We start from the raw sequence: 12,414 nt of genomic DNA, 5'->3' as shown, positions 1-12,414 counted from the left end.
GGGCTCATCCACTGTACGCTTTGGTTGGGTTGACCCATGTTACTGCCAAAATCAAGATTCTATTTAAGCGACAGGGGGAGTACCCTTATGAAGATTGTATTAACCGACAGAGGGTGCACCCCCTATGAAGATTCTATTTAACTGACAGGGGGAGTACCCCTATGAAGACTGCATTTAACTGACAGGGGGAGTACCCCTAGTGAGATCATACTTAACTGGCAGGGAAAATTCCACAATCAAGAAGATGGCTTCCTGAGACTCATCCACTACACACTTCGGTTCGGTTGACCAATGTAACTTTCCTCAAAATTAGGAAACCCAACTATCCTCCTCCTTCCTCTCCTCCATATCCACATTTTCTAAAGGGATGATCTTCTTCTTCTTCTTCTTCTTCTTCTTCTTCTTCTTCTTCTTCTTCTTCTTCTTCTTCTTCTTCTTCTTCTTCTTCTTCTTCTTCTTCTTCTTCTTCTTCCCCCCAACCCTCACCTACACCTGCTCAGGTTCCTGAATTTAAACTAACAAGCCGAATAGTTTGCCTGCAGAGATTCCTGAATGTAAACTAACACACACAATAGTTTGCCTGCACAGATTCCTGAATTTATACTAACATGCAGAATAGTTTTTCATTCTAGTATGCTTAGCTCATAGTCCTTATTTCTAACCTGTCCTGTAGATCTAACGCTTTTAACTCAGAAACAGTCATTTACAGTTATTTACAACGCTTACCTTTCTTCTCCAAATGCACTTCTTTTCTGTCTTCCTCTCTCAAAAGAAACTCTGCGTGCCTTTTTCCTTCCTCCCTTCTTTCCTTCTTTTTTCTTTATTCCATTTTTGCTTTTTTTCCCTTGCTTTAGCTCTTGCTTGTGACAGCGACAGTCTTTCTTTGCTTCTCTCTCTCTTTTTTCTTTCTTTCCCTCTTTCCTTCATCCCACCCATGCATTTATTAAGTTTTTGAGTGAAAGACATTTCCTTCTTGCATTTTTCTTGACTGCAGGCGAACCTTGCAGATGCAAAATGTTCCATCCTTCTCCTGGTAAAGTGCAAAATGATTTGGGGGGTACCCCTATGAAGAATGTATTTAACTGACAGGGCGAGTAGCCCTAGGAAGATCATACTTAACTGGCAGTGGAAATTCCACAATCAACAAGGTGGTTTCCATAGGCTCATCCACTGTACGCTTCGGTTGGGTTGACCCATGTTACTGCCAAAATCAAGATTCTATTTAAGCGACAGGGGAGTACCCCTATGAAGATTGTATTTAACTGACAGGGGGAGTACCCCTATGATGATTGTATTTAACTGACAAGGGGAGTACCCCTAGGAAGATCATACTTAACTGGCAGGGGGAATTCCACAATCAACAAGATGGTTTCCAGGGGCTCATCCACTGTATGCTTCAGTTGGGTTAACCCACGTAAGTGCCAAAATAAGATTCTTTTTAAGCAACAGGGGGAGTACCCCTATGAAGATTGTATTTAACTGATGGGGGTACCCCTATGAAGACTGTATTTAACTGACAGGGGGAGTGGCCCTAGGAAGATCATACTTAACTGGCAGGGGGAACTCCACAATCAACAAGATGGTTTCCAGGGGCTCATCCACTGTACGCTTTGGTTGGGTTGACACATTTTACTGCCAAAATCAAGATTCTATTTATGCGACAGGGGGAGTACCCTTATGAAGATTGTATTAACCGACAGAGGGTGCACCCCCTATGAAGATTCTATTTAACTGACAGGGGGAGTACCCCTATGAAGACTGCATTTAACTGACAGGGGGAGTACCCCTAGTGAGATCATACTTAACTGGCAGGGAGAATTCCACAATCAAGAAGATGGCTTCCTGAGACTCATCCACTACACACTTCGGTTCGGTTGACCAATGTAACTTTCCTCAAAATTAGGAAACCCAACTATCCTCCTCCTTCCTCTCCTCCATATCCACATTTTCTGAAGGGATGATCTTCTTCTTCTTCTTCCTCTTCTTCCTCTTCTTCCTCCTCTTCTTCTTCCTCTTCTTCTTCTTTCTCTTCTTCTTCTTCTTCCCCTTCCCCCCAACCCTCAACTACACCTGCTCAGGTTCCGGAATTTAAACTAACAAGCCGAATAGTTTGCCTGCAGATATTCCTGAATGTAAACTAACACACACAATAGTTTGCCTGCACAGATTCCTGAATTTATACTAACATGCAGAATAGTTTTTCATTCTAGTATGCTTAGCTCACAGTCCTTATTTCTAACCTGTCCTGTAGATCTAACGCTTTTAACTCAGAAACAGTCATTTACAGTTATTTACAACGCTTACCTTTCTTCTCCAAATGCACTTCTTTTCTGTCTTCCTCTCTCAAAAGAAGCTCTGCATGCCTTTTTCCTTCCTCCCTTCTTTCCTTCTTTTTTCTTTATTCCATTTTTGCTTTTTTTCCCTTGCTTTACCTCTTGCTTGTGACAGCGACAGTCTTTCTTTGCTTCTCTCTCTTTTTTCTTTCTTTCCCTCTTTCCTTCATCCCACCCATGCATTTATTAAGTTTTTGAGTGAAAGACATTTCCTTCTTGCATTTTTCTTGACTGCAGGCGAACCTTGCAGATGCAAAATGTTTCATCCTTCTCCTGGTAAAGTGCAAAATGATTTGGGGGGTACCCCTATGAAGAATGTATTTAACTGACAGGGCGAGTAGCCCTAGGAAGATCATACTTAACTGGCAGTGGAAATTCCACAATTAACAAGGTGGTTTCCAAAGGCTCATCCACTGTACGCTTCGGTTGGGTTGACCCATGTTACTGCCAAAATCAAGATTCTATTTAAGCGACAGGGGGAGTACCCCTATGAAGATTGTATTTAACTGACAAGGGGAGTACCCCTAGGAAGATCATACTTAACTGGCAGGGGGAATTCCACAATCAACAAGATGGTTTCCAGGGGCTCATCCACTGTATCCTTCGGTTGGGTTAACCCACGTAAGTGCCAAAATCAAGATTCTATTTAAGCAACAGGGGGAGTACCCCTATGAAGACTGTATTTAACTGACAGGGGGAGTGGCCCTAGGAAGATCATACTTAACTGGCAGGGGGAACTCCACAATCAACAAGATGATTTCCAGGGGATCATCCACTGTACGCTTTGGTTGGGTTGACCCATGTTACTGCCAAAATCAAGATTCTATTTAAGCGACAGGGGGAGTACCCTTATGAAGATTGTATTAACCGACAGAGGGTGCACCCCCTATGAAGATTCTATTTAACTGACAGGGGGAGTACCCCTATGAAGACTGCATTTAACTGACAGGGGGAGTACCCCTAGTGAGATCATACTTAACTGGCAGGGAAATTCCACAATCAAGAAGATGGCTTCCTGAGACTCATCCACTACACACTTCGGTTCGGTTGACCAATGTAACTTTCCTCAAAATTAGGAAACCCAACTATCCTCCTCCTTCCTCTCCTCCATATCCACATTTTCTGAAGGGATGATCTTCTTCTTCTTCTTCTTCTTCTTCTTCTTCTTCTTCTTCTTCTTCTTCTTCTTCTTCTTCTTCTTCTTCTTCTTCTTCTTCTTCTTCTTCTTCTTCTTCTTCCCCCCAACCCTCACCTACACCTGCTCAGGTTCCTGAATTTAAACTAACAAGCCAAATAGTTTGCCTGCAGAGATTCCTGAATGTAAACTAACACACACAATAGTTTGCCTGCACAGATTCCTGAATTTATACTAACATGCAGAATAGTTTCTTTCATTCTAGTATGCTTAGCTCACAGTCCTTATTTCTAACCTGTCCTGTAGATCTAACGCTTTTAACTCAGAAACAGTCATTTACAGTTATTTACAACGCTTACCTTTCTTCTCCAAATGCACTTCTTTTCTGTCTTCCTCTCTCAAAAGAAGCTCTGCGTGCCTTTTTCCTTCCTCCCTTCTTTCCTTCTTTTTTCTTTATTCCATTTTTGCTTTTTTCCCTTGCTTTACCTCTTGCTTGTGACAGCGACAGTCTTTCTTTGCTTCTCTCTCTCTTTTTTCTTTCTTTCCCTCTTTCCTTCATCCCACCCATGCATTTATTAAGTTTTTGAGTGAAAGACATTTCATTCTTGCATTTTTCTTGACTGCAGGCGAACCTTGCAGATGCAAAATGTTCCATCCTTCTCCTGGTAAAGTGCAAAATGATTTGGGGGGTACCCCTATGAAGAATGTATTTAACTGACAGGGCGAGTAGCCCTAGGAAGATCATACTTAACTGGCAGTGGAAATTCCACAATCAACAACGTGGTTTCCATAGGCTCATCCACTGTACGCTTCGGTTGGGTTGACCCATGTTACTGCCAAAATCAAGATTCTATTTAAGCGACAGGGGAAGTACCCCTATGAAGATTGTATTTAACTGACAGGGGAGTACCCTATGATGATTGTATTTAACAGACAAGGGAGTACCCCTAGGAAGATCATACTTAACTGGCAGGGGGAATTCCACAATCAACAAGATGGTTTCCAGGGGCTCATCCACTGTATGCTTCGGTTGGGTTAACCCACGTAAGTGCCAAAATAAGATTCTTTTTAAGCAACACGGGGAGTACCCCTATGAAGATTGTATTTAACTGATGGGGGTACCCTATGAAGACTGTATTTAACTGACAGGGGGAGTGGCCCTAGGAAGATCATACTTAACTGGCAGGGGGAACTCCACAATCAACAAGATGGTTTCCAGGGGCTCATCCACTGTACGCTTTGGTTGGGTTGACCCATGTTACTGCCAAAATCAAGATTCTATTTATGCGACAGGGGGAGTACCCTTATGAAGATTGTATTAACCGACAGAGGGTGCACCCCCTATGAAGATTCTATTTAACTGACAGGGGAGTACCCTATGAAGACTGCATTTAACTGACAGGGGGAGTACCCCTAGTGAGATCATACTTAACTGGCAGGAAGAATTCCACAATCAAGAAGATGGCTTCCTGAGACTCATCCACTACACACTTCGGTTCGGTTGACCAATGTAACTTTCCTCAAAATTAGGAAACCCAACTATCCTCCTCCTTCCTCTCCTCCATATCCACATTTTCTGAAGGGATGATCTTCTTCTTCTTCTTCTTCTTCTTCTTCTTCTTCTTCTTCTTCTTCTTCTTCTGCTTCTTCTTCTTCTTCTGCTTCTTCTTCTTCTTCTTCTTCTTCTTCTTCTTCTTCTTCTTCTTCTTCTTCTTCTTCTTCTTCTTCTTCTTCTTCTTCTTCTTCTTCTTCTTCTTCTTCTTCTTCTTCTTCCCCCCAACCCTCACCTGCTCAGGTTCCTGAATGTAAACTAACAAGCCGAATAGTTTGCCTGCAGAGATTCCTGAATGTAAACTAACACACACAATAGTTTGCCTGCACAGATTCCTGAATTTATACTAACATGCAGAATAGTTTCTTTCATTCTAGTATGCTTAGCTCACAGTCCTTATTTCTAACCTGTCCTGTAGATCTAACGCTTTTAACTCAGAAACAGTCATTTACAGTTATTTACAACGCTTACCTTTCTTCTCCAAATGCACTTCTTTTCTGTCTTCCTCTCTCAAAAGAAGCTCTGCGTGCCTTTTTCCTTCCTCCCTTCTTTCCTTCTTTTTTCTTTATTCCATTTTTGCTTTCTTTCCCTTGCTTTACCTCTTGCTTGTGACAGCGACAGTCTTTCTTTGCTTCTCTCTCTTTTTTCTTTCTTTCCCTCTTTCCTTCATCCCACCCATGCATTTATTAAGTTTTTGAGTGAAAGACATTTCCTTCTTGCATTTTTCTTGACTGCAGGCGAACCTTGCAGATGCAAAATGTTCCATCCTTCTCCTGGTAAAGTGCAAAATGACTTGGGGGGTACCCCTATGAAGAATGTATTTAACTGACAGGGGGAGTAGCCCTAGGAAGATCATACTTAACTGGCAGTGGAAATTCCACAATCAACAAGGTGGTTTCCATAGGCTCATCCACTGTACGCTTCGGTTGGGTTGACCCATGTTACTGCCAAAATCAAGATTCTATTTAAGCGACAGGGGGAGTAGCCTATGAAGATTGTATTTAACTGACAGGGGAGTACCCTATGATGATTGTATTTAACTGACAAGGGAGTACCCTAGGAAGATCATACTTAACTGGCAGGGGAATTCCACAATCAACAAGATGGTTTCCAGGGCTCATCCACTGTATGCTTTGGTTGGGTTAACCCATGTAAGTGCCAAAATCAAGATTCTATTTAAGCAACAGGGGGAGTACCCCTATGAAGACTGTATTTAACTGACAGGGGGAGTGGCCCTAGGAAGATCATACTTAACTGGCAGGGGGAACTCCACAATCAACAAGATGATTTCCAGGGGATCATCCACTGTACGCTTTGGTTGGGTTGACCCATGTTACTGCCAAAATCAAGATTCTATTTAAGCGACAGGGGGAGTACCCTTATGAAGATTGTATTAACCGACAGAGGGTGCACCCCCTATGAAGATTCTATTTAACTGACAGGGGGAGTACCCTATGAAGACTGCATTTAACTGACAGGGGGAGTACCCCTAGTGAGATCATACTTAACTGGCAGGGAAAATTCCACAATCAAGAAGATGGCTTCCTGAGACTCATCCACTACACACTTCGGTTCGGTTGACCAATGTAACTTTCCTCAAAATTAGGAAACCCAACTATCCTCCTCCTTCCTCTCCTCCATATCCACATTTTCTAAAGGGATGATCTTCTTCTTCTTCTTCTTCTTCTTCTTCTTCTTCTTCTTCTTCTTCTTCTTCTTCTTCTTCTTCTTCTTCTTCTTCTTCTTCTTCTTCTTCTTCTTCTTCCCCCCAACCCTCACCTACACCTGCTCAGGTTCCTGAATTTAAACTAACAAGCCGAATAGTTTGCCTGCAGAGATTCCTGAATGTAAACTAACACACACAATAGTTTGCCTGCACAGATTCCTGAATTTATACTAACATGCAGAATAGTTTTTCATTCTAGTATGCTTAGCTCATAGTCCTTATTTCTAACCTGTCCTGTAGGTCTAACGCTTTTAACTCAGAAACAGTCATTTACAGTTATTTACAACGCTTACCTTTCTTCTCCAAATGCACTTCTTTTCTGTCTTCCTCTCTCAAAAGAAACTCTGCGTGCCTTTTTCCTTCCTCCCTTCTTTCCTTCTTTTTTCTTTATTCCATTTTTGCTTTTTTTTCCCTTGCTTTACCTCTTGCTTGTGACAGCGACAGTCTTTCTTTGCTTCTCTCTCTCTTTTTTCTTTCTTTCCCTCTTTCCTTCATCCCACCCATGCATTTATTAAGTTTTTGAGTGAAAGACATTTCCTTCTTGCATTTTTCTTGACTGCAGGCGAACCTTGCAGATGCAAAATGTTCCATCCTTCTCCTGGTAAAGTGCAAAATGATTTGGGGGGTACCCCTATGAAGAATGTATTTAACTGACAGGGCGAGTAGCCCTAGGAAGATCATACTTAACTGGCAGTGGAAATTCCACAATCAACAAGGTGGTTTCCATAGGCTCATCCACTGTACGCTTCGGTTGGGTTGACCCATGTTACTGCCAAAATCAAGATTCTATTTAAGCGACAGGGGGAGTACCCCTATGAAGATTGTATTTAACTGACAGGGGGAGTACCCCTATGATGATTGTATTTAACTGACAAGGTGTGTACCCGTAGGAAGATCATACTTAACTGGCAGGGGGAATTCCACAATCAACAAGATGGTTTCCAGGGGCTCATCCACTGTATGCTTCGGTTGGGTTAACCCATGTAAGTGCCAAAATCAAGATTCTATTTAAGCAACAGGGGGAGTACCCCTATGATATGAAGATTGTATTTAACTGACAGGGGGAGTGGCCCTAGGAAGATCATACTTAACTGGCAGGGGGAACTCCACAATCAACAAGATGGTTTCCAGGGGCTCATCCACTGTACGCTTTGGTTGGGTTGACCCATGTTACTGCCAAAATCAAGATTCTATTTAAGCGACAGGGGGAGTACCCTTATGAAGATTGTATTAACCGACAGAGGGTGCACCCCTATGAAGATTCTATTTAACTGACAGGGGAGTACCCTATGAAGACTGCATTTAACTGACAAGGGGAGTACCCTAGTGAGATCATACTTAACTGGCAGGGAAAATTCCACAATCAAGAAGATGGCTTCCTGAGACTCATCCACTACACACTTCGGTTCGGTTGACCAATGTAACTTTCCTCAAAATTAGGAAACCCAACTATCCTCCTCCTTCCTCTCCTCCATATCCACATTTTCTAAAGGGATGATCTTCTTCTTCTTCTTCTTCTTCTTCTTCTTCTTCTTCTTCTTCTTCTTCCTCTTCTTCTTCCTCTTCTTCTTCTTTCTCTTCTTCTTCTTCTTCCCCCCAACCCTCAACTACACCTGCTCAGGTTCCGGAATTTAAACTAACAAGCCGAATAGTTTGCCTGCAGAGATTCCTGAATGTAAACTAACACACACAATAGTTTGCCTGCACAGATTCCTGAATTTATACTAACATGCAGAATAGTTTTTCATTCTAGTATGCTTAGCTCATAGTCCTTATTTCTAACCTGTCCTGTAGATCTAACGCTTTTAACTCAGAAACAGTCATTTACAGTTATTTACAACGCTTACCTTTCTTCTCCAAATGCACTTCTTTTCTGTCTTCCTCTCTCAAAAGAAACTCTGCGTGCCTTTTTCCTTCCTCCCTTCTTTCCTTCTTTTTTCTTTATTCCATTTTTGCTTTTTTTCCCTTGCTTTAGCTCTTGCTTGTGACAGCGACAGTCTTTCTTTGCTTCTCTCTCTTTTTTCTTTCTTTCCCTCTTTCCTTCATCCCACCCATGCATTTATTAAGTTTTTGAGTGAAAGACATTTCCTTCTTGCATTTTTCTTGACTGCAGGCGAACCTTGCAGATGCAAAATGTTCCATCCTTCTCCTGGTAAAGTGCAAAATGATTTGGGGGGTACCCCTATGAAGAATGTATTTAACTGACAGGGCGAGTAGCCCTAGGAAGATCATACTTAACTGGCAGTGGAAATTCCACAATCAACAAGGTGGTTTCCATAGGCTCATCCACTGTACGCTTCGGTTGGGTTGACCCATGTTACTGCCAAAATCAAGATTCTATTTAAGCGACAGGGGGAGTACCCCTATGAAGATTGTATTTAACTGACAGGGGGAGTACCCCTATGATGATTGTATTTAACTGACAAGGGGAGTACCCCTAGGAAGATCATACTTAACTGGCAGGGGGAATTCCACAATCAACAAGATGGTTTCCAGGGGCTCATCCACTGTATGCTTCAGTTGGGTTAACCCACGTAAGTGCCAAAATAAGATTCTTTTTAAGCAACAGGGGGAGTACCCCTATGAAGATTGTATTTAACTGATGGGGTACCCCTATGAAGACTGTATTTAACTGACAGGGGGAGTGGCCCTAGGAAGATCATACTTAACTGGCAGGGGGAACTCCACAATCAACAAGATGGTTTCCAGGGGCTCATCCACTGTACGCTTTGGTTGGGTTGACACATTTTACTGCCAAAATCAAGATTCTATTTATGCGACAGGGGGAGTACCCTTATGAAGATTGTATTAACCGACAGAGGGTGCACCCCCTATGAAGATTCTATTTAACTGACAGGGGGAGTACCCCTTTGAAGACTGCATTTAACTGACAGGGGGAGTACCCTACTGAGATCATACTTAACTGGCAGGGAGAATTCCACAATCAAGAAGATGGCTTCCTGAGACTCATCCACTACACACTTCGGTTCGGTTGACCAATGTAACTTTCCTCAAAATTAGGAAACCCAACTATCCTCCTCCTTCCTCTCCTCCATATCCACATTTTCTGAAGGGATGATCTTCTTCTTCTTCTTCTTCTTCTTCTTCTTCTTCTTCTTCTTCTTCTTCTTCTTCTTCCTCTTCTTCTTCTTCTTCTTCTTCTTCTTCTTCTTCCCCCCAACCCTCAACTACACCTGCTCAGGTTCCGGAATTTAAACTAACAAGCCGAATAGTTTGCCTGCAGATATTCCTGAATGTAAACTAACACACACAATAGTTTGCCTGCACAGATTCCTGAATTTATACTAACATGCAGAATAGTTTTTCATTCTAGTATGCTTAGCTCACAGTCCTTATTTCTAACCTGTCCTGTAGATCTAACGCTTTTAACTCAGAAACAGTCATTTACAGTTATTTACAACGCTTACCTTTCTTCTCCAAATGCACTTCTTTTCTGTCTTCCTCTCTCAAAAGAAGCTCTGCATGCCTTTTTCCTTCCTCCCTTCTTTCCTTCTTTTTTCTTTATTCCATTTTTGCTTTTTTCCCTTGCTTTACCTCTTGCTTGTGACAGCGACAGTCTTTCTTTGCTTCTCTCTCTTTTTTCTTTCTTTCCCTCTTTCCTTCATCCCACCCATGCATTTATTAAGTTTTTGAGTGAAAGACATTTCCTTCTTGCATTTTTCTTGACTGCAGGCGAACCTTGCAGATGCAAAATGTTTCATCCTTCTCCTGGTAAAGTGCAAAATGATTTGGGGGGTACCCCTATGAAGAATGTATTTAACTGACAGGGCGAGTAGCCCTAGGAAGATCATACTTAACTGGCAGTGGAAATTCCACAATTAACAAGGTGGTTTCCAAAGGCTCATCCACTGTACGCTTCGGTTGGGTTGACCCATGTTACTGCCAAAATCAAGATTCTATTTAAGCGACAGGGGGAGTACCCCTATGAAGATTGTATTTAACTGACAAGGGGAGTACCCCTAGGAAGATCATACTTAACTGGCAGGGGGAATTCCACAATCAACAAGATGGTTTCCAGGGGCTCATCCACTGTATCCTTCGGTTGGGTTAACCCACGTAAGTGCCAAAATCAAGATTCTATTTAAGCAACAGGGGGAGTACCCCTATGAAGATTGTATTTAACTGACAGGGGGAGTGGCCCTAGGAAGATCATACTTAACTGGCAGGGGGAACTCCACAATCAACAAGATGATTTCCAGGGGATCATCCACTGTACGCTTTGGTTGGGTTGACCCATGTTACTGCCAAAATCAAGATTCTATTTAAGCGACAGGGGGAGTACCCTTATGAAGATTGTATTAACCGACAGAGGGTGCACCCCCTATGAAGATTCTATTTAACTGACAGGGGGAGTACCCCTATGAAGACTGCATTTAACTGACAGGGGGAGTACCCCTAGTGAGATCATACTTAACTGGCAGGGAAAATTCCACAATCAAGAAGATGGCTTCCTGAGACTCATCCACTACACACTTCGGTTCGGTTGACCAATGTAACTTTCCTCAAAATTAGGAAACCCAACTATCCTCCTCCTTCCTCTCCTCCATATCCACATTTTCTAAAGGGATGATCTTCTTCTTCTTCTTCTTCTTCTTCTTCTTCTTCTTCTTCTTCTTCTTCTTCTTCTTCTTCTTCTTCTTCTTCTTCTTCTTCTTCTTCTTCTTCTTCTTCTTCTTCTTCTTCTTCTTCTTCTTCTTCTTCTTCTTCTTCTTCTTCTTCTTCTTCTTCTTCCCCCCAACCCTCACCTACACCTGCTCAGGTTCCTGAATTTAAACTAACAAGCCAAATAGTTTGCCTGCAGAGATTCCTGAATGTAAACTAACACACACAATAGTTTGCCTGCACAGATTCCAGAATTTATACTAACATGCAGAATAGTTTCTTTCATTCTAGTATGCTTAGCTCATAGTCCTTATTTCTAACCTGTCCTGTAGATCTAACGCTTTTAACTCAGAAACAGTCATTTACAGTTATTTACAACGCTTACCTTTCTTCTCCAAATGCACTTCTTTTCTGTCTTCCTCTCTCAAAAGAAGCTCTGCGTGCCTTTTTCCTTCCTCCCTTCTTTCCTTCTTTTTTCTTTATTCCATTTTTGCTTTTTTCCCTTGCTTTACCTCTTGCTTGTGACAGCGACAGTCATTCTTTGCTTCTCTCTCTCTCTTTTTTCTTTCTTTCTCTCTTTCCTTCATCCCACCCATGCATTTATTAAGTTTTTGAGTGAAAGACATTTCATTCTTGCATTTTTCTTGACTGCAGGCGAACCTTGCAGATGCAAAATGTTCCATCCTTCTCCTGGTAAAGTGCAAAATGATTTGGGGGGTACCCCTATGAAGAATGTATTTAACTGACAGGGCGAGTAGCCCTAGGAAGATCATACTTAACTGGCAGTGGAAATTCCACAATCAACAACGTGGTTTCCATAGGCTCATCCACTGTACGCTTCGGTTGGGTTGACCCATGTTACTGCCAAAATCAAGATTCTATTTAAGCGACAGGGGGAGTACCCCTATGAAGATTGTATTTAACTGACAGGGGGAGTACCCTATGATGATTGTATTTAACAGACAAGGGGAGTACCCCTAGGAAGATCATACTTAACTGGCAGGGGGAATTCCACAATCAACAAGATGGTTTCCAGGGGCTCATC

Source organism: Protopterus annectens, chromosome 10.part0, assembly GCF_019279795.1.
Source record: "Protopterus annectens isolate FY-2018-M chromosome 10.part0, PAN1.0, whole genome shotgun sequence".
Lineage (NCBI taxonomy): Eukaryota > Metazoa > Chordata > Ceratodontiformes > Protopteridae > Protopterus > Protopterus annectens.
The sequence above is the reverse complement of the archived record's forward strand: the minus strand, read 5'-3'. Positions refer to the sequence as shown.